The sequence below is a fragment of the Neltuma alba genome, unplaced genomic scaffold (assembly GCF_004799145.2).
Source record: "Neltuma alba isolate B1F8T4 unplaced genomic scaffold, ASM479914v2 tig00005608_pilon, whole genome shotgun sequence".
Classification (NCBI taxonomy): domain Eukaryota; kingdom Viridiplantae; phylum Streptophyta; class Magnoliopsida; order Fabales; family Fabaceae; genus Neltuma; species Neltuma alba.
In genome coordinates this window covers 114,990-137,787 of record NW_021634172.1, presented here as the reverse complement: position 1 = coordinate 137,787, position 22,798 = coordinate 114,990, and the positions used below count along the sequence as shown (strand labels likewise).

General features: G+C 33.9%; 1 long non-coding RNA gene across 1 annotated transcript; it reads right to left on the bottom strand.

The window, feature by feature from the left end:
- Positions 1-21,304: 21,304 nt before the first annotated feature.
- On the bottom strand, positions 21,305-22,428 carry LOC114748095 (uncharacterized). The gene is made up of 3 exons (XR_003740431.1): positions 22,313-22,428; positions 21,971-22,199; positions 21,305-21,360 (listed from the first exon to the last, which is right to left on the bottom strand). It is a non-coding gene; the product is annotated as an uncharacterized LOC114748095 (long non-coding RNA).
- Positions 22,429-22,798: the final 370 nt, after the last annotated feature.

The following is a 22,798-nucleotide window of genomic DNA, read 5'->3' as shown; positions in this document are numbered from 1 at the left end:
GCTGAGTGATATTCTTCCCAAAGGGAATTCACTTCCGAAACGAATGTATGAGGCAAAAAGATTTTGTGTCCGATGGGTTTGGAATATGAGAAGATACATGCGTGTCCTAATGACTGCATATTATTCAGAAATGATTATGAAGGGTTGAATAAGTGCCCTAAATGTGGGACTTCAAGATACAAAATGAAGAAAGATGATGGTGATTATAATGAGATGACCAAAGGTTCTCCTTTGAAGGTTCTGTGGTATCTTCCAATAATACCACGATTTAAGCGTCTATTTGCTAATGCCACAGATGCAAAGAACTTGAGATGGCATTTGATGAAAAAATATGTGATGGAAAGCTTCCTCACCTGGCAGATTCTCCTCAATGGAAAACAATAGACCAAAAATTTCCTTAATTTGGTGGCGAGCCAAGAAACCTTCGGCTAGGGCTTTGTACGGACAGAATTAACCCATATGGTAATCTTAGTAGCACACACAGTGCTTGGCCAGTACTCCTCGTAATTCACAACTTGCCTCCTTGGTTATGTATGAAAAGAAAGTATATAATGCTATCTTTGATGATCTCAGGGCCAAAACAACCGGGAAACAATATCGATGTGTATTTGGCACCTTTGATTGAGGATCTGAAGAAATTATGGGAGGAAGGTGTTGATGTGTTTGATGCATATAAACAAGAGACCTTCAATTTACGTGCCATGATCTTCACCACGATAAATGACTTTCCGGCATATGGAAATCTGTCAGGATACAGTGTTAAGGGGCATAAAGCATGCCCAATATGTGAAGAAGGCACCCACTATATGCAACTTAAACATGGCAGGAAGACGGTATACCTTGGTCACAGAAGGTTTCTTAGTCGGTATCACCCTTACTGTAGATTGAAAAAGGCATTTAATGGCTCACAAGAATATGAAATGGCTCCAAGACCATTAATTGGAGAAGAAGTTTATCAGCGGGTGGAGGGAATTAATACGGTCTTTGGTAAGAAGAAGAAGAAGACTGCCGGTGAGAGGAATATATGGAAAAAAAGATCTATCTTTTTTTATCTTCCATATTGGCAAAGTCTTGATGTGAGGCATAGTCTAGATGTGATGCATGTGGAGAAGAATATGAGTGAGAGCCTATTGGTACACTTTTGCATATAAGTGGAAAGACTAAAGATGGAATCAATACAAGACAAGACTTAGTCGAAATTGGAATAAGAAATGTCCTCCACCCACAAGAAAGAGATGGTAAGAGGGCTTATTTATATCCAGCTGCACACACATTATCAAAAGAAGAGAAAAGAAGTTTCTATGGTTTTGTCAATAGTATTAAGATGACACAAGGTTATTCTTCTAATTTAAGCAAACTTGTTTCAATGCAAGATTTGAAGATAACGGGAATGAAGTCTCATGATTGTCATGTGTTGATGCAACAATTACTTCCACTTGCTATTTGAGGCATTATGAAAACCGATGTGAGAAATACTATTACAAGACTTTGTATGTTTTTTAGTGCCATTTGCAACAAAGTCATTGATCCTGCTGAGTTGGATGAATTAGAAAATGAAGGTTATGTGATCCTCTCTCAATTGGAAATGCATTTTCCTCCATCATTTTTTGATATTATAGTCCACTTGATAGCTCATCTTGTGCGAGAGATAAGACTTTGTGGCCCTGTGTGTTTAAGATAGATGTACCCTTTTGAGAGATACATGAAAATCCTAAAAAGGTACTCTAAGAATCCTTATCAGCCTGAGGCATCAATTGTTGAGAGATATGTAGCTGAGGAGGCAGTTGAGTTTTGTAACGCATATCTTGATAGGGTAAAGGCAGTTGGTCTTCCTCAATCTCGACATGATCAGGGGAGAAGAAGCAAGGGAACATGGGGTGTCATAGTGAGGTCTATGTCAAGAGAAGTTGTAATGCAGGCACATCTATACATTTTAAACAACACGGATGAAGTTTTGCCTTACTTGAATGCTCACAAGAATATGCTGAAGAACTTGAATCCAAGAAAGAATGATATGCAACTAGCTAATGAACATAATAAGTCATTTGCAGAGTGGTTCAAGCGAGAAGTGTTAAAAGATGGCAATCCTTCTGAGACAATACAGAGGCTAGCTGCAGGGCCTTCTTTTGAGGTTTTGTGTTGGGTGGATATGATATAAATGGTTATTCTTTTTACACAAAACCCAAGACGATAAGAGTACTATACAGAATAGTAGGGTGATGGTAGTAGCAGAAGCTATGCATTTTGCTAGTTCTAAAGACAGAAACCCAATGTTGGCGGCAATGTCCTATTATGGAATAATAGAAGAGATATGGGAGGTTAGTTATACCAAGTTTAAAGTTCCCGTCTTCAAATGTAAGTGGGTTAATAGTAATGCTGTGCAAGTGGATGAAGAATTTGGATTTGTTTCGGTCGATCTTGAGAGGTTTGGATATGGAGACGAGCCATTTATTTTGGCAAGTCAAGCAAAACAAGTGTTCTTCATTCCCGATCTAGCAAAAAAGAAATTGTCTATCGTGCTTCAAGGTAAAAGGCAAGGAGTTGGTGGAGATGATAGTGACTTAGAGCTTAATCTTGATGAAACCCCGCCTTTCACAGCTACTCAACCTAAAACAGTTGAATTAGATTTGGTAGATGATGACTATGCTGTTAGAGATGATTATTGTGAAGGAATTTGGGAGGATAATTGTTGTAAGGCTTAAATGAATTATTTGATTTTTTTTGCTAAATATACTTAATAATGTTTTATATCAACTTGATATTTCTTATTCTTACATTTATTAATTCGTTGTTCTTTAAACAGGAAATGGACGGATCCGGTTAACAGGGTTCTGGTGACGACAGCTCTTTTACTAGCCGGAGAAAGGGTAGAGGGCCAACCCGTATGAGGCATTTAGCTTTACATGATGAGACCATACAACCTATGGGGATTACAATGGAGTTTGATGATGATTTGAAGCCTATAGGAAAGACTGGGGCTCAATTTACTAGTTATGTGGGTTATGTCGCACGCAGTAAGATTGGCATTGACATTCCTAGCTGGAAGAAGGTGGACAAAGATTTGAAGCAAAACATTTAGGAGGATATATTGGTATATTGTGAATTTTTTTTCTCTACTTGTTTCAATTATAGTTGCTTATTTACTTTATAACTCTATACTATTATTGTATTGCAGCTGACATTTGATATTCCTGCCACTGAGCAAATGAGAGACCGTCTGTTTAAGCAACTTGATGAACGGTGGAGGGATTTTAAGGCTACTCTTACAAAACATTATATTCGTGGAAAAAGAAAAGGTGAGCATCCTAAGGAACGATATTCGTTTATTAGTAACGAGGCATGGGAGAGTTTTGTGAAGCAACGTGAAGACCCTGCATTTCAGGTTTGGTTTCTTCAAACTTAGTTTTTAATCAGGTCATATTTTATTTAACTAAACTAACTTTGTTGAATTTGTTTCATTGTCATAGGCATTGAGTCAGAAGAACAAACAAATATCTGAGCAGAATGTATACCCACATACCATGTCTTGTGCAGGGTATGGTGGGTTGGAAAGAAGTATGATGGAGGAACGAATGAAGAATGTACAGATGGCTGCTGCTTTAGATCCTACTAGCTACATTCCACCCATTGAGCATCCTTCTCGCCAAGAAAAATGGAAGGTGGCGAGGATTAAAAAGGGTCAATACATTACTCTACAGTCTGCTGCTGTTGCTGAGAGGATTGTAAGTAATATTTAAGAATTATGCTTCATTAATTGTTTTTTTTCAATTATCTTAAATTGAATTTTTTGCTTTAATGTTACAGGATACACTTGAGGAGCAATTATCCCAGGGTACATTCATCCCTCAAGGATGGATGGATATCTTGGCCATTGCTATTGGAAAGGCTGACCATCCCAGCAGAGTCAGAGGGACCCCTAAAGGGATTGGTATTAAAGAATTTTTTGGCTCTACTTCACGAAGAAGCACTAGATCATCCTCCGCTAACATGGTATCTAAAGAGGAGCTCGACCAACAACTAAAGGAAGAAACAGGAGAGTTCGAGCTTAACTAAGTCAACAACACATGGCAGAGATGCAAAAGATACGTGACGAATGCGATGCCAAGTTTCAACAGACTTTGATGATGATGGGCACGAGCGGATTCCAGATGCCCCGGCATTTGAACCTTCCCAGGTAATAATCACACATCTTTTTAAATCTTCTAAAAGTTCATTTGATCCATTTAAACTTATTTGATGTTCCTTAACTAATTTCATATTATATTTTAGGGTTCCCCTGTGATAAAAAGCGAGAAGGGCAGTAATAATCAGACACAGTAACTGACAGTGTCTGACCCTAACCCTAGCCCTGACCCTGTCGAAGACAATAGGATGCTGTGTACTCTCTATGTGGATTATGAAAATTCACCTATTCATGTTGCTAGTGGTCGAGCATTCATGGGCACAACGATTCACGGTAACAAAATTCTGAGCAATCAAGCAAGGGTGACAGTAGAGAGAATTATTCGTGGTCAAGGGGGTACACCAGTACCCAATCCTACTGATGAGGTTCGACTCTTGGCCCAAGCTAAAGGACATTCCATTTTGTGGCCAAAGAGACTTATTGCAAAGCCAATGGTGAAGAAGGCGGCAGTGAAGAAGGCCACAACGAGTGCATCATCAGATCCTGTACTCTTGCCTCTTCCTGGTGATGTTGCGCTTATGTATTCCAGTTTGGAGGTTCTTCATTCCATGGTACCAAACATGGATAAGCCTGTTGCTTTCAAGATGTCGTTGGGGATTGTGGGTTTAGATATAACATACGACTTTACCATTGACAAGAGGGACCTCGTTCAGTTCCTCAACTTTGAGGAGCTTGATATAGTCTTCATGCAGCTCGCTATTTTGTAAGTTACAATATCATTTTCTTATTTCAAATCTGTCGAAACGGAGGACTTGAAGGAACATATGGTTTTATGTGTCCTCAAAGGGTGCATAAAGAGTTTAATACTGTGGAAGCGAGATCAATCTACATGATGACCACAATGACTCAGACCAGAAAGTCAATATATTTTGCACCTTACGCGGAAGGGTAAGTGTATTATTGTATTTGAAATACACAAGTTGTATGTGTCGGATTATAATTAACATGGTTTGTCTTTTGCAGTTATCATTGGACTCTAATTGTTTGTGTCCCTTTTGATAACAAAGTTTACTGGTTCGATTCACTCTGTGGAAGTCCATCCGAAGAAACCAAAGATGTCATCGACACGTTAGTTTATGTTTATATATTTATTACTTGTGAAGTTTATAAAAACATGCTCTAATATCATTTTCTTTTATACTATTGATAGGGCTTTTCATAGTTTTAATGTTGTGGCGATTAAACAAAATAGACAAGCACCAAGATGGATTCTTCCAAAGGTATATGTTGTTTTGAACTAACTTTTAAACATTTTTAGATGAATTAAAGTTAAAGTTTATAATCAATAATGTCTAATATTCAATTTTATATCTCATTTTATTAGTACCGTTGTCAACAAGGACATGTTGAATGTGGATATTATGTCATCCGCTACATGAATGACATCATTGAGACAGGAACGACTGAGAAATTAGACGAGGCAAAGATGAGTTACGTTGCATGACGTTCTTCAATTCATTTCACATTTTTGACTAAGTTTACTATGTTATTTTTGATTAACAGGTATTTCAAAATACTGCGCCATATCTCATGGATGACATCAACTTGATAAGCGACACTTTGTCAACAACATTGGTACAAACTATTGAAATTTAGCTTTCAAATAGTTAGGTCATTTCTCAAAAAATTCATTGTTAGATGTTTTCTCTTGGTTCCCTCTTATACATGTTCATAATTTCTATTGTACAGAGAAGTAGTTACTTCTTTTTCAGAATTGCTGGTCCTAGACTATACGTGTTCTTTGGTCTTAACCCCTTAGTTCTATTGGCCGGTTTCTCTATTTTCGCTTTATGTAAAAGAAATTTCAATGTTGTATATATATTAACTAGCTAATTGATCTTGTTCTGCGTATTCTGCACTGCCTACATTTATTTGGAACTGTAAACTGCAGAGTGGTGAAAATGAAAACTGAGCAGAATTTAAGAAAAAAAAATGTTAACGGTGGTTATATGTATAACCACCGTTAAAAACATTTTTCATGGCGGTTAACAAAAAACCGCCATGGAAAGTTAAATTTCCACGGCGGTTTTTTTTTTGTAACCGCCGTGGAAATCTAACTTTCCACGGTAGCCAGACAACGTTCTCATGGCACATCTGATGGTCAGCTAATACAATGGTAGAAAAGAAGTATCTTCTTTACCCTTCTTTATTGGAAATTTAATTTGAGTCGTCACAGTTTTGATGTCATGCACATCAAAAAGCATATGTGTGATAATGTGCTATACATGTTGCTCAATGAACCTGGAAAGTCGAAAGACCACCTCTCTGCTAGGAAAGATTTAAGGGCCCTTAGAATTCGTCCAGATGCTTGGCCTGATGATAAAGAAAAGTTTCAACCAGCTAAATTCACATTGACGAAGCAAAACAAGGATATCTTCCTGTTAACATTAAAGAAAATAAAAATCCCTCATGGATATTCCAGCAATGTCTCAAGGTGTATTGATCTGCAGGCTCGAAAGGTTACTGGGTTGAAGAGTCATGGCTCGCATGTTTTGATGCAACAATTACTTCCTTTGACACTTAGAAACATACTCCCTCCTGATGTCTCTATGATTTTGGTGGAGTTGTGTTTCTTTTTTAAAAAGTTATGTGCGAAGGTTTTGATACCTGGGGAGATAGATCAACCGCAGAATAAAATAATTTTGACGCTTTGTAATTTGGAGATGATATTTCCTTCATCCTTATCCACTGTTATGGTTCATCTTACAGTCCATCTTGTTCAAGAAGTAAAACTTGCTGGCCCAATTCAATATCAATGGATGTACCCTATTACAAGGTGCATTGTATTATCTATTTCCATTCTCCCCATTTTAATCTCAATTATAGACAATTATTAATTAATTAAACATGCAAATATTTAGGAAAATTAAAATCCTATGTCAGGAATAAGGCGTGGCCAGAGGGAACAATAGCAAAAGGTTATGCTAGAGATGAGGTCCTGACTTTCTGTTCTAAATACTTTGACAACATCGAGATATCTTTCAATCACCTCCCACACATTGACGATTCTCCACCGAGGCCTTCCAATTCAAGCAACTTCTTCCCTCCTGTTGGGAAACCAGTTAGAGCATTTGAATACTTCAAACTGACTCCTACTAAGAAGTTACAAGCACACAGACATGTCTTGATAAATTGTACTCAAGTTGAATCTTTTATCTAGTAAGTTGTACATTGATTTTCTTTCTTATATTTAAATTTTTTTCATCCTTACCTTCTCTAACAAATAACACCATAGGGAATTTAGAAGATGTGTCAGGCGACAACTACGGGTTCGTTTAAAAACATTTGTTAAGGTTGACAAGAGAGTCCACAGAAAATTTTCGAGTTGGTTTACATGCTAAATATGTAATGACAACAATCCCCACATAGCTGAACTCCAAAGTCTTGCATATGGTCTGTTTGATGATGCCAGGATGTTTACTGCATATAATGTGAATAGTTTCAAGTTTCGTATAGTAGCATGTGATCAAGGTTTACTCACACAAAACTCTAAAGATTTTGGCATGTTTGGAATGAGGAGTTATGCTAGTACCAGTGACAGTGACATGTGATTTGGAGGCATTCCTTGTAATATCCTAAATTTTATTTTAGGATTTAAAAGAAAAAAAGAAGAGAAAGTAAAAAATATATGTAATATAAAATAATAATATTTTAATTAAAGAAAAGGGGATCATGTCATCTTTCCACCGAATTTAGTGGAAAGATGGGGCATTGACTTGGGGAAGAAAGAAATTTGAGGTACTGCGGAGGGGCTTGAGGACTAGCTTTTCTCATACCCAAAGCTAAAGGGAAAGGGATTCTATTTTCTATTGGACTGAGATCTTGTAGGGGCTGGCATGGGTCATTTGAGGAAGGGTCATTTGTTGAGTGAAGAAAAAATGGAAGAGGGTGGTTGGAAAATGGAAAATAAAAGAGGAAGTAGGAGGCAGAAGATGAGGGCGCGAGAGGCAAAGAAGGAAAGAAAGAAAGAGAGAGCGAGAGGAAGAGAAAGACATAGATGCGGTCATTGTAAGGGAGAAGACAAGTTTTGGAGATAATTTAGGTACATAAAATTACTTCTTTTTATCAAACTTTCTTCATAAATATTTCCTATATATTTTAAGCTTCCTAATGGCAGTATTATTATAGTCATTAGAGAAAATTTTGAAACTTATATATGGGATAAGTTTTGAGTTTTGATGAGTGTTAACCATAGTATTGTAAATCTATTATAGTAGATCATTTTTTATCGGTTTAGATTTGCCCATTTATTAGTTTTTAGTATTTAAATTAATTTATTTAGTTAAAAAAATCTATTATTTACGAAATATATCATACTTATACCAATCAAAATTAAGTTAAATAATTTATTTGAGTTGTTTAACATATTATTGAATTTTTAATCGGTTTAGTTTTATTTTATCAAGTGACTGGAGGTTTTAAAATAATTATTTTAACTAAAAGAATTTATTATTTGTGAAGAAAAAGAAATTTGATAGCTATACTATTAGAATTTTAAGTAGATTATGTATCTCTAAATATTTAAGTTACTACTAAATTTTTGATGGTTTGATTTTGAGGTTTAAATTTTAAATGGGATTTTTACAGTTTAAAATATAATAAGTTCATATTTAGAAATTTTAGAAAAAATTTTATTAGATTAAATAATTCGGAGGATGTAAATAAATAATTTGGGTTGTTAGAGAATTATAAGTTATTTCTAAAAATGCTTAATTTTGGGTTATGAGAGTCTGAGAATTTAGAATCAAAATTAAATTAGAAATTTAACTATATATATATGCAATTAATTAACATATATTAATTTATGGTTCTATTAGTTGTGTAGATTAATTATTGGATTATTGGTTTGAACATGGGGTTGACTTTATCGTAATCCTTTTTATAGCCTTGGTGAAAAGTAACCACTTTTCACTTATTATGTATGCTTGTATGATATTTGTGAGTGATTTTGTGTACTCTAATTTGTCTAAGACTGATGACCTTAGTTACTTTTGATGCTGGGTTGCTTGTGTTAGGGAGTTGTGGATCCATAATGACTTTTGAAAATAGTTAATCACTGTTTGTTTGGAAGAATTTTATTAAGAAATATCATGTTATGGGTTTAGAGTCAAAGGCGATGTTCTGGACTTTGTAAAGTCAATAACCCAATTATTATAAAATACTATTAGGTATGGTTAACATTTTTAATGAATCAAATTTCTTTTTATAATCATGGTAGCCTTTTCAAAAATTATACCAAGATTCTTTTCTACCATAATTAATATTATTAAATTTTGGATAGTAAAAAGGTTAGTAACAGGTTGGAGATAACCGTTGTTACAATTTTGAAATCAAAGCTGAAGATTTTGTAATCTGTGTTACATTACATGTAGTGGCAATAAACAAGGTTCACACATATCTTTCCTTATTAGCTGTAGTTCTTTGTTTTGTGTTGTAGTGCTTATCTTTTATGGTGGCTTGTATTCTTAGGTGAGGACAGATGGTAAGGTCTGAAAGGATTGATCATACTAAAAATCGGGCATCACCTTCACTTGAACAATCTCAACACCAAAGAGGAGAGACTCCTTTGACTCAAATAAAAGAGATGAGGACTATCGGAGAGGACAAATGGAGAAGAAAATTTGAAGAAGACAAGGCTAGGAAGAAAGAAGAGGATGCAAACAGCAATAATGGAAGCCCTAATAAAAATGGACAAGAGGTTGTGAGTGTTGAAAACTCGGGGAGGTGGACTAGTCATGATGGAGTAAGTACCAAAAAGACTGAGTGGAGAGATGCTCAGGGATAATGCTCTGCTCATATGGGGCCTACTAGAGGAGTTGGTAAGAGGGTAAATCAGAACTCAAGAAGCTCACAGAGGAATAGTAGTGAGAGCAAAAAAGAATCTGCACGATGGGGTTACTTACAGAGGAAGCAGACTCAGAAGAGCCATAAGAGCTTGAAACAATCTGCACAACAAGGTTGCTTTCAAAGGAAGCAGCTTAAGAAGTGCTACGCTGGGAGAAGTCAGAACCCCTATCATTATTTTTCTACGTCCCATTCTAGTGTTAGTGGACCCTACCAGAATTGTGGAAAAATGCATTCAGGGCAATGCTGAGAGTGTTATTGATGCCACAAGTTAGGGCACATTGTCCGTAACTGCCTAGAGGCTAGGTAGATTCCTCAGAATAATCATTCTACTATTTCAGGACATGTCTTTAGGATGACACAAGAGGAGGTCGAGGAATCCCCTAATCTGATTAAAGGTATAACTCACTCCAAAGACATGATATCATTATCTTGGTGATTCGGGTGCTAGGTATTCCTTTTTATCTGTTGAGTGTACTAAAAGTTTAATTTATGTGTGATTGATTTGTTCTGTTTGCCGCTTAAGGGCATCAGTGTGATTATGGGCATGGATTAGTTGTTAGCTAATGATGTCATCCTCAAGTGTAAGAGATTTGTGATTTCCTTTTATACTATGTCTATTGAGGTTGTTATAGGTTTCACACCCTGGTTGCCTACTCAAGTGAATAACTGTAAGTGTATTTAAGGAATTTGCCAACACGTATGACATTCTTCTCTGTTAGTAGAGACAATGGGATTATTATTGAATAGATAAAGGTGAAGAAATTCATTCAACTAAGTGTTAAATCACAGGATTCACTAGTACTATTAGTAAGAAAGGAGGACTATAACATACAATTGTGTATTGACAGTCGTGATTCGAAAAGTGACCAAATGGATATTTTAGATAGATTTATAGATGTAATTGTAGATGAAATGCTAAGTGTACTCCTAAGACATGAGGTGGAGTCCTCTATTGAGTTAGGTGAAGGAATAGGGCATATTGAAAAGCTCTCTATGAAATGTCACCATCCAAGTTGGAAAAGTTGGAAAAAGAGATTGAGGATCTACCTTTTTTTTTTAAAAAAAAAAAGTGTTTATCATACCTCTGGTCTTTCCATGTGGTTCATAGGAGTTGTTGTGAAGAAGAAAGATAATAGTTTGAGGTTAGGTATTGATTACTGTAGTATCATAAGGTTCAATTATAATGAACATAGTAGTGTTTTAAATTTTAGATTTGTGTGAAAATTAAGGGTTATGACTCTTGATTAAGGTTATTCAAGGATTAGTGATAATGAAAATGATTATTTGAGGATTAGCGATATTACGAATGATGATTTGAGGTTATATCTTTTAACATTTAGAGTAGTCTTGGAATATGAAAATTTTAATGGATTTAAAGTAGTTACCTGGCTTGTATAAAAATATTTAGTCAATTTAGTTTTGTTGTGATTTAGGTTTTTGGTGATTTGGAGTTATGGTTTGTTGTTAGAAGAAAGTCTTTATTGGAAATTGGCAATATGATATTTTGAAATAAAGTTTAAGGATTAATTTATGTTTGTTTGACCAAATATTTTAGGATTTGGTATGCTCGAAGTTAATAGTTCTAAATATAAATTGGGGATTGTTATGAATGATTATTATTAAGGTTGACTAATGGATTTAATGGGCTATTTAAGTAGAGAAAATAATTATTATACCCTTTGATTAAGGACTTGAAATAGGATTGATAGTTAAATATTTGGAGTTATTGTGGATTGTGAGATATGAGGGCTTGAGCTTGTATTAATAGTGTTTTTCTTAAAGATTTAGAAATACTATCCTTATGGTACCCAATTTAAGACCTGTAGTGATCATAAAAGTTTAAAGTATCAAATAGACAAAAAAGTTGAATATCGACAATGTAGATAGATGGAATTCCTTAAAGACTACGACTTTAAACTTAAGTATCACTCACCCAATCGCTGATGCATTGAGTAGGAAGACAATGCATGTGATCTATATGAGCTTGAAGGAGTATTCATATTTGGGAAAATTGAAAGATCTCTAGGTAGTGCCTAAGACATTAGCTACTCTACAGTCAATTTTGGTTGACTCTAAATTCTTCAGGGAGTCGAAGGTAGTACAAATAAAAGATGACCAATTATTAAGTATTCAAGAGGCATTAGAAAATGGGGATGTGCCAGACTATAACATTAGAGAAGAAGAAATCTAAAAATACAAAAAGAAATTTTGCAGAATGATGATAAGATTAAGAAGACCATTTTTGAAAGAGGCTTTATACAAGAACAAGTATATGTCTCTACTTTGTTGGACTAAATTAAGTGAAAGGACAGTTATCGGTCCAAATTTATTGGACATCACCACCAGAAAGATTGAGTTTAGCAAGTAGAAGTTGTTGATGGCCCAAAGTCAACAGAAGAGTTATGCGGATCATTAGAGAAGACTTTTAGAGTTTAAAATGGGTGATCATGTCTTTCTAAGGGTTTTTCCTATCATAGGTGTCAATAGATCCATCAAAGGCAAAAAGCTTACACCCTAATTCATGAATCCTTATGAGATTTTGGAGCAGATTGGACCTGTTGTGTGAAGTCCCATATTGAATGGCGAAGAGAACGAAGCATGCCTTAAAAAGTTGTGAATACCTCTCCCTCGTAGATACGTTTTCTGGGTAGCTATGACTGCATCCATGGAAACAAAACTGTGAGGTGGCTACGGCTGCACCCAAACGGACAATATCTACGAGCAACACCCTGGGGTGGCTACGGTTGCACTCTGGAACTTGGGGACATTACATGTTGTATATCAGATTGCACTGCTACCATATCTATCTAGTTTACACGACATGTTCCACGTGTCACCGTTAAAGAAGTATCATATGGATCCATCTTATATTATTCAGACCGTAGAGGTGGAGCTGTGAAAAAATTTGACGTATCAAGTGAAACCACAGTAGATTTTAGATGCTAAGGGCAAATAATTGTGGAACAAGACCACCCACCTTGTTAAGGTCTAAAGAGTGAGATATTGTATTTTGGATTTGTTTGTGTGTGTGTGTGTGTCTATATATATATATATATATATATAACCATTTGACAATTGTGAATGTTATGATCTTTGTAACTGTTCCACTTGACACCTCTCAAGCACTTACTTTTATGCTTGATGAGTAGGATTGTTGTTTACTGAGGCTTTTGTCTCACCAGGTGGTTTAACATTTTCAGGTAATAGCTCTAGGGCTGGTCCGTCAGGGAAGGCGTCAGAGGCTTAGCTATCAAGTTTATCTTGTATAGCCTCCTTTTTACTGTGTGATGAATATTGTATATTGCCACATATAGCTCTTTTTATGTACTCTAATTTGTCTAAAACTGATGATCTTAGTTACTTTTGATACTGGGTTGCTTGTGTTGGTAAGTTGTGGATCCACACTGACTTTCAAAAATAGTTAATCACTGTTGGTTTGAAAGACTTTTATTAAGAAATATCATGTTATGGGTTTAGAGTTAAAAGTGATGTTCTGGACTTCGTAAAGTCCATGACCCAATTGTTGTAAAATACTATTAGGTATGGTTAACATTTCTAACTAATCAAATTTCTTTTTATAACCATGGTAGTCTTTTCAAAAATTATACCAAGATTCTTTTCTACCATGGTTAATATTATTAAATTTTGGATAGTAAAAATGTTAGTAATAGGTTAGAGATAACCGTTGTTACATTCCTTACTATGGCAAGCTGATTGATATTGTTGAGTTAGATTATCAAGGACTTTTCACTATCACTCTGTTCAAGTGTTGCTGGGCAAATACGACAACTTCATGTGGACTCACTATTGACAAATTGGGCATCACATCTGTTAATTTCTCCAAGCTCATTCATATGGGAGAATCTGAAAATTATAAGCCATGCATTCTTGCCTCTCAAGCACACCAGGTTTATTATGTTGAGGACGAGAAACATAAAGATTAAAGTATAGTGGTTCACCTCAAGCTGTAAGATCTTTATGACATGGATGATGATGGTGATGACATCACTTATGACAGTGAACCCTTCCAACTAACGAATTTTGAAAATTTCTTCTCCGAATGAGATAACAAATTACCAATTGTTAGGTATTTCTTTTTTACATATAATTTTCGTTCATTTTTGTTACATTAATTAACAATAGATGTTTTAATTTTAATGTGTTATAATTCTTTCTTATTATTTGACTTTATATATCTCTTTTTAGGCAAGGTAATGAAGACTAAATTTTTAACAGTTCATTCCAAACCATTTTTTTAAAACTGGTATTTTTTTTTATACAAAATTTCAATATTTATAGCTGTTCTTAACCACTACAAAGTGTAAATAAACCGTTACAAGTTATAACTGCTACAAAATGACTTAAACTGCTACAAATGTCACTTGCCCTCTATAAATACCCTCACCCTCCCTCTCGTTTTTCACACCTCCTCCTCCTCTCCTTCTCTCCTCCTCTCCTCTGTTACTCATTTCCCCTCTCCTCTGTTACAATTTTATCAAATTGTAAGTTTTGTCAGTTGTTAATTTATTTTTATTTTCTCACATTATTTAATTTATATTTGCTAATATTTTTTTCCATTTTTTCATGTAGGACTTATTTACTTCTATCTTCTACTCTTTTTAATTTATTTCTTATCTACATAAATAACATTTCAAAAACTTTTTTAACTTTGATAATTATAACATGGTAGATCTTCTAATAAGTAATCTTTATTTAATATTTAAAATGTTAGTACAATTTTCTTATATAAAAAAATTTAATAAAATTTAATTACAAATCTGAAAACAAATTTAATTGCAAAATTATATATGTAAATAATACTTAATTTACTATATTTTATCTTTAAATTTTAATTAATTGCGAATCTAATAACAAATTTCTTTTTTTTTTTTTAATTTCAAAGTAACATTTGTAGCGGTTTGAAAACCGCTACAATGAACAAAATTTAATAATATTTTACCACCAATCGCTACAAAATTGTTGCTAACTAACGCCATTTTTTGAAAATTTCCTCAATAACCACTACAAATTTTGTCGTCAAATTAAATTTTTTGGTTCTCGCTAGACGAAAATTTATACCCATCATTAGTAGCAGTTCATTGAACCATGACAAATTTTCAAATTTCATCTCCTGCCTTCGTACTTGACTTTATAGTAGTTTTTTTACTACTACAAATTGCCAAAAAGTTGTCTCATTCATCGTGTCATTACTAGCGGTCTGTAGCGGTTGTCTATCTTGAGCAGCAATTCATAAAAACCACTACAAAACCGTTTGCATTGGTGGTTTTTGTAGCTATTTTCATAGCCGCTATAATTGTCACTTGTAGCGGTTAAAACCGCTACAAATCACTTTTTAACTGCTATAAATTACCTTTTTTTTGGGTATTGACTAATGGTGATGATAATACCGAGCAACAGAAGACAGCTTGAGCACCCTATGCCATCTCCATCTTTCTTTTTGAGAGCGTGCCTCTTAGTATTTTGATGAGACCACAAGCTAAAGGCAGGAGGGACTTATTCATTGCTAGGGCAAAGAGTGAACACCAGTTGACTTGGAAACTAGTGTTCAAGACTCATTTTACATGGAACACAAGATAACCAATGTAAATTTAAAATGTTACCTCGAACTTGACAAAGCTCGACATAAAGACTCCCAGAAAAGTAACTAATTAGCAGTTCTTCTCTTTCTTCAAACTGGCAAAAAAAAAAAAGATGAAATTTTTACTAGTTTTAAGGTTCATTGTTAAAGATCGAGAACAAAAAAATGCATTAAAAGGAACAAATACAAGAGTAGATGATCATCACAAAATATCATATATATTTATTTATATTTGGTGCGGGTATGGAGGCCGCTTTTGCAAAATAGTTTTTAAAATAAAGACTACATTTTTACAATAAAAAAAACTAATAGTTAGAGGATGAGGAAGCTTCTTCATCAGACAATAAGAAGAAGGTGGCAACAAGGTCATCCATGTCATCATACCCAATGTGCCTATGATCGAGTTAGAGGTTAACCTTGCTGTTAAGAGCATAGAAATAAGACACTATATGGTGGAGGCCGTGATTAATTACCACTACTCTTTGAAGTAGCTGGTTGAGAAGAGGAGGACGAGGAGGGGGAGGTGGGGGCAGTGAGGAAGGGTAGTGGAGAGGGGGAGGAGGGAAAGATGGAGGATTGGTTAGGATGATTTTCTGTCGTTTCACCATTGTGGGGCTGCTGACAATAGTAGACAAAAATGATGGAGAATAAGAAGAACAATTAGGTTTCGAGCTTAAATAGACGATGATAGGATATGGCTAGTGACTGTTCGAGTTTAGATTACTTTGAGGTAAATGAAAAGGTTAGAGATAGGCTGATGTAACGATTAGTAATCCCTATTGTTTACAATTATCAATGTCATTTAAGTACCCTTGTACTGGTTGGGTTAATATTTGATGTAAAAGGTAATAATAACACCGATTGTGATAATAACTTGTATAAATATTGTATTGTTATTTACAAAAATGCCAACACCTCATTTATTACACCATTAGTGCAATAATTGACGTATATTAGTTGGTGTAAAAAGGCATTTTTCTAGTAGTATTAACATCAATTTATGACATTTACAGCATCAAGTTGCATAATTAGATGGCATAACTAATACAGTTGATTTTGCAAATTTTGTATTTGTCCCAATTTTCATATAATGTACTCCTTTGATCATATTTATAAGGCACTTTTATTATGTTTCTACAAATTAAAAAAAACTTTAAACTGTATTAACTCTCTATTAAAATATAACAACTTTCAAACTTTACTTCTATTTAATATATACATCTTTTAAAAAAAAATAATTATCTATACTATAAGAAATGAAAGACAAAATGATATATTCATAATTTAATATTATAGATAGGACCATAGGAGCATCCTGTATGTATGTGTAAAGATTGGTTAACAATAATGAACACTTGAAGATCAAGTAGTTTTTACTAGTTAGATTTGTGATCAACTTGAGTCAAGATTGGTAGATTGCTATACTTTTTATTAAGAAATCAATCCTTTAAGTTATGGTTAATTTCAAAGAAAGTTCTCATTAATTTCTGTATCATGTTCTTAATATAAAAGTTATTTGATTATTAGATTTGGTTTTAAATATAACATTTCAATTGACTTTGTCCCTCAAATTTATAATTTTCCCTCCAAGTATTCATATTCATATTACATATTCAAGAGGTTCCTGCTGGGGGTTATTTTCAATGTATATGATTAGAGATGTTAGTCGAGGAAAGTCAACATATATTTATTCCAAATAATTAAATTAATTATTTTTTAATATTTTTAAATTAATTATATAGTTCTTATATTAAAGATTAAAGATAGCATTACAAAATATCATTGTCATGTTAGCGATAAAATATTGTCACACTAGTGATTTTTTATTCCTAAGGGCTTTAACTAAAATTTATCATAATGTTAAGAATCCTTTTTTTTTTTAGTGAAGTTAAGAATCCATTTTATATATAATAAAAAGAGGCATCATTACAAGGGGGGCAAAAACTTTCAGTGATAATTTCAATACAAATTCATCACAACTCACATGACAAGAGGCTTCACAACTTCCTCCCCCAAGATTTTAACCATTGTCGTCTTTGTTAGTGTCAAGCCTCTTGCTATATGTGCTACTCTCTCCAATTCTTTTTATAAGAATCTAAAATTTGAATTGTCTTGGTCATTTTTATAAGGTCCTACTTGTGATTATTTGAACATTTAATGTATTTTTACTATTTTTGTCCCTAATTAATTTTATATTCCTTTGGTCTTATTTATAGGATAAAGAGAGGACATTTTTTGATCCTATTTATAGGCACTAAGAAACATTTTTTGTATAAATGTACAATTTCACCCTTCATTTATTATCGTGTTGACTTTGTTTACAGGAGATATAATGTATATTAAATAGGGATAAAGTTGAAAAGTTGTTGAATTTTACATGAGAGTTAATGAAATTTAAAGTTTTTTCCTTCGTTTGTATGAAATATGTTAAAAGTGGCTTATAAATAAGAGTAGAAGAGTATATTACATTAATTAAAAGGTTTACTACATTCTCTTTCATATTTTCTCTCTCTTACTTGCCTCTTATAAATAAGGGCGTCCTTAGAAAAGAAAATTCATTTTTTATCTATTTATTACTTTTAACTAATTTTAACTGTTTTCTTAACCTGTGTAATTTAGTTATGAGACTCTTCTAAAAAAGACTAAAAGGAGTATGATGAACTTAACTTCTTTAGGTGATATATATATACATATATAACATCACATACACATATATCTAAACATCCAACAGTTAAATATAACATCACATACACATATATCTAAACATCCAAGAGTTAGCAGACAAAAACACTAGGTGAAAGACAATAAACATAAACACAAAGTCAACATTCAGCCACATCAACATTCTGATCATTTTGAACTTCATCAACACTATCATCAATTTCAAGGACATTTGATTGTGTTTCACTGTTAATAAGTTCCTCTATAACACTAAAAATATTAATGATTTCTTCTTCATAATCAATATCACATATATTATCTGCAACAAATAATATACCAAAATTATAGACAAATAGCACAGTTATTATGTTTGTTGTTTGTGCAATTAAAAGCATAAATAACTCTAATAAAGTATACTACTTGTAGGCCTAAATATAGGAGTTATTGAAGATTCAATTTGGTTCAAAATATAAAACCCAATCCATTTTGTCCCTCATTTTTATTTTTATTTTTCAAAATAATCCCCATGCTAATTATAAATATTAATAGGTTTTCATTATAATGCACATGAATAACAAGAGTATTTAAAAAAAATAACACTTATTTATTACAAATAATTAACTTAAATAATTTTTTTAATATTCACAAATTAATTATTTATTTTTTATGTTAAGAATTAGAGGTAGTATATAAATTAATAAATTACCTCTATACGTAAATCCGTGCAACCAATTGTGAGTACAAATGCGAGTATGAAGATTAGTTAGGAGAATGGAACTTATATACTTAGAACACGTGAACCATGATAAGCCCTTATTTTATTATAGCATCTTACATCTTATTTGGGGATTTTATCATGTTTATTGGGCTCAAAATGCATTATTGTGATTCATTTGAATTAAATGTGATTTCATAAAAATAATGCTAACAGGGTAAAAACTTGATCTTTTTGTGTTTATCTTTAAATAACTGATTGGTGGAATATTGGTATTACATTTAATAAATTTTGATTGCAAAAAACTTGGGTGAAATTACAGTAAAACAGAAAGTAAAAGGTCCAAGAAAATTCTGCTGAAGAACCAAGCAAAAGGAGAGCAAAAGGACCCCCCAAAAAATTGAGAAAAGGTGATGGAGATCCATAAGGTTTAGCACCAGACTTCCTCTCCTCAGGGGTTCTCTCCTTAATTTGATATATTGATTCACCATCATCTTCAAGAATCCACGGCCTCCATATTAATTCCCTCCAACCCTCACCGACGCCATTCCATCCTCACTTCCACTAAACAACACCCTTCATCATTTCGTCCCCTTTTCATCACCCCCGTCAGCATTCCACCAGCCATCATCGTTGATTCCTCTCTTTCCATTATCACCGTTGGCCTTTGTCTCTGTTCACTACTGCCTTCATCGTTTCACCACTTCTATCACACACCCACTCTATTCTTCATCTATTTTCGACATTTACCTCACCTCTCCTTCCATTTTCGTCAATTCCCATAAGCTTCCATGGCCGCTTGGCTGCTGCAGTTCGTTTGAGTTAACTCTGAAGCTATGCGTGGCTGACTTGATTGCCTAGTGGAGATGGATGAATGGGTTTGAGTTCCAGAGCTACATTTAGAGGAGTTATTTAGTTTAATCCTTTCTTTAAGCTCTGCAATTGAATTCCTGAATTAGGACCGATGTTATAGAGTTAATTTACTAAGATTACCAGTTGTATTTCTTAGTTTGGGATTGATCTTTTATGATTTAAATTGGAATGTGTAGTTTGAGACTGATTTATATAAATATATATATATATATCCTATTTAAGTTCATTACGGTTGTATTGTTCTTTCAGAGTTTGAATGAATTTTATCTATACTGAGCTTGTTCAATATCTCAAGTTAAATGTCTACTGCATAAAAGATCAAATTGTATTGATCTGAGCCTCATTACACACTAAATGGTCTTCAATGAGAGAATTACAGTTAGGTCCCAAGAAAGGGATTTAATAAACTAAAATTTATTGACAAGTAAAGAGTATACAATGACAAGTTCAAAAATAAGAAATGACAATAAATTCAAGCTAGTCACTTGTTGTTAAGACATTTTGATAATTAAATTTTTTTCTTAAGACCTCATGGTAATTCTCTCATCTTTAATAGTATTAATTGATGATTGTTAATTAGAATACTAGGAAAAACATTGACCAAGGATGCTAGATTTAATCAGTTGGTTAAAGTTATGCTTTTAACTTAGTGAATGATTAACAACCAGATCATCTTAAACAAGGACAACCCAATTTTTCGAAGGTGCATTAATTCATACTTCCCTCAATTCCAATTTCATATCTTTATCCATCATTTTTAATCAAAAAGACAAAATCAACGGGATTGAGCTTCAGGAAATTTGAAACAACAAAGCAAAACAATAAGACAATGAAGTGGCATTCTAATTTGATTCTCATGTGCTGTCCCTTTAGTGACAACTTGACGTTTTCAAAATAAGGGAGTAAAGGGAACCAAGCCTACACTCTAGTAGCCATGTTTAGCTGGAAAAGTCAAATTCCAATAAGAGCTTGTCAAGCAAAGAATTGAATAGCAAAGGTGGATAAAGGCAGAACAGTTGACAGGTTTTGAGAAGTTGCAATAAGCTCTGATATAGTGACAAAAATTTCAACTTCAAGGCTTTCCATTGAATTGATTTCTTTTACTGTTCCATTGAATTCTTTTCACTCGACATGTTGAACCTATGTGTCCACTTGTGATATTTACTGCTTCCTATCAAACCTTGAACATCTCTTCTTCGTTCAGCTAATGCTTAAAGGACACTTTTTTGGTAGATGGCTTGCATCAGGAACGTAATACCTCAGGGTCATCTCTCTGATCTGATGCAGCGTTCATTATTCATGAACATGACATATATGCTAGAATTGATTTGTTAATTTCAATTGAAATCATAAAGCTGAATGATACAAAAGGCTCATATGACCCATCTTGAATAAAAGCACAAAACTCAAATATGACCCCACAATGTTGATGGCATCAAGAAACATGCACACATATAGATCCATCAATGCTGTGGAAATTTGCTGCAACATTCAAACAAATCTTATATCAATGTTTTTACTATTTCTCATGATGCCTCATTCTAAGAATAAAAAATGCATGAAATTAATGATCAACTTGAAATTTTGGAGACCACGTATCATCATCTGTTAGAGCCAAAAATAAAAACCTTTTAAACTTCAAAATATGGCGGGGACAATGATGCTGCTTCAATCTAGAAACACACACACACAAACATGTATGTGGCTATTGCAAGTACCTTAAACATGCAATTTAATAAATTATCATGTATCATGCAGATTATGACAACTCCAAGAAGTTAGCACAACAGTGTCGCATAAAAGTTTTGATCCCCTCAACCTCTTTCAATATTAGGTTGAAGTCTATAGCACTAAGCACTTCAACAAAATGGCTGTTCTGAAATGTATCAAAAAACAAAAAACGGGCTCTTGTGAAAACCCAATAAAGGAGCTATAGGTATGCCCTATAGCAGATTAAATTATCTCTACATCTGAGATAAAAATCAACCAAGTGGATGCTCATACATTACATGGGCCGCTTCACGTAAGCGTTTTACGATTACAGAGATGCAAATAGATGTTTTTTAACGGTGTAATGAGAAAACAATTATACCTGTTCAAATAAGAGACATGAGCTTGGTCTTCATTCAAAATAATACATCGAGGAGTGAAGGGCTCTGCTATAGCTGCAAAGATGTGAGTTTGAGAAAGTGCAGCAGAACGAAAATCGCAACTTTGAATGAAGATTCCACCAGGATTTGAACTGAAGACGGTAGTTGTCCTCCTACTATTATCAAAAGATTAACCTTTCTGCCATTCCTTTCTCCGATATTTCTTCCTTACTTGATCAAACGCAAAAGTCAATTTGAAGAACAATAAACAAAGGTGAAATCAACGATTGGAAAATAACAATTTAGGGTAGTCGAGAAGGATGAGTTGAGAAAGAAAGGGGTACCTTTGGTTATGCTTTAGCTGCATCAATACGGTTTTGAACAGCTTCAATGGCATCCCTTTAATTCTCATAATCTTGCTTAGCCTTCCTTTGCTTCTCCAATTTCAGCCGAGGCATCTCCAATCTAATGAAAAATGGGGACAAAAAGGAAACAGCTGGAACATTTTTTTTTTTTAAGATGCCATTACAAAAATGAAAACAGAGGGTAGAGAGAACAGAAACGAAGGAAAGAATGGGGGAAGATTACAAATCTCTTCAGCATTGTAGAGAAGATGAGTTCACTCCTATCAAAAGAAGAACCGTAAAGCTCCTCGCTCTTCCCTCTCCGTAGCTGCCATAGTCGGCATCCCTATTCCCCACCGCCACATCATGGTACTAATTTATATCACTTTCTCTTTTTGGAGGGAAAGATTTTGAATTTTGAATCTGAGGTGTGGCGAGGTAAGGACGGGAGGCACAAGGGGGATCACGACATGAGAAAGCAGAGAG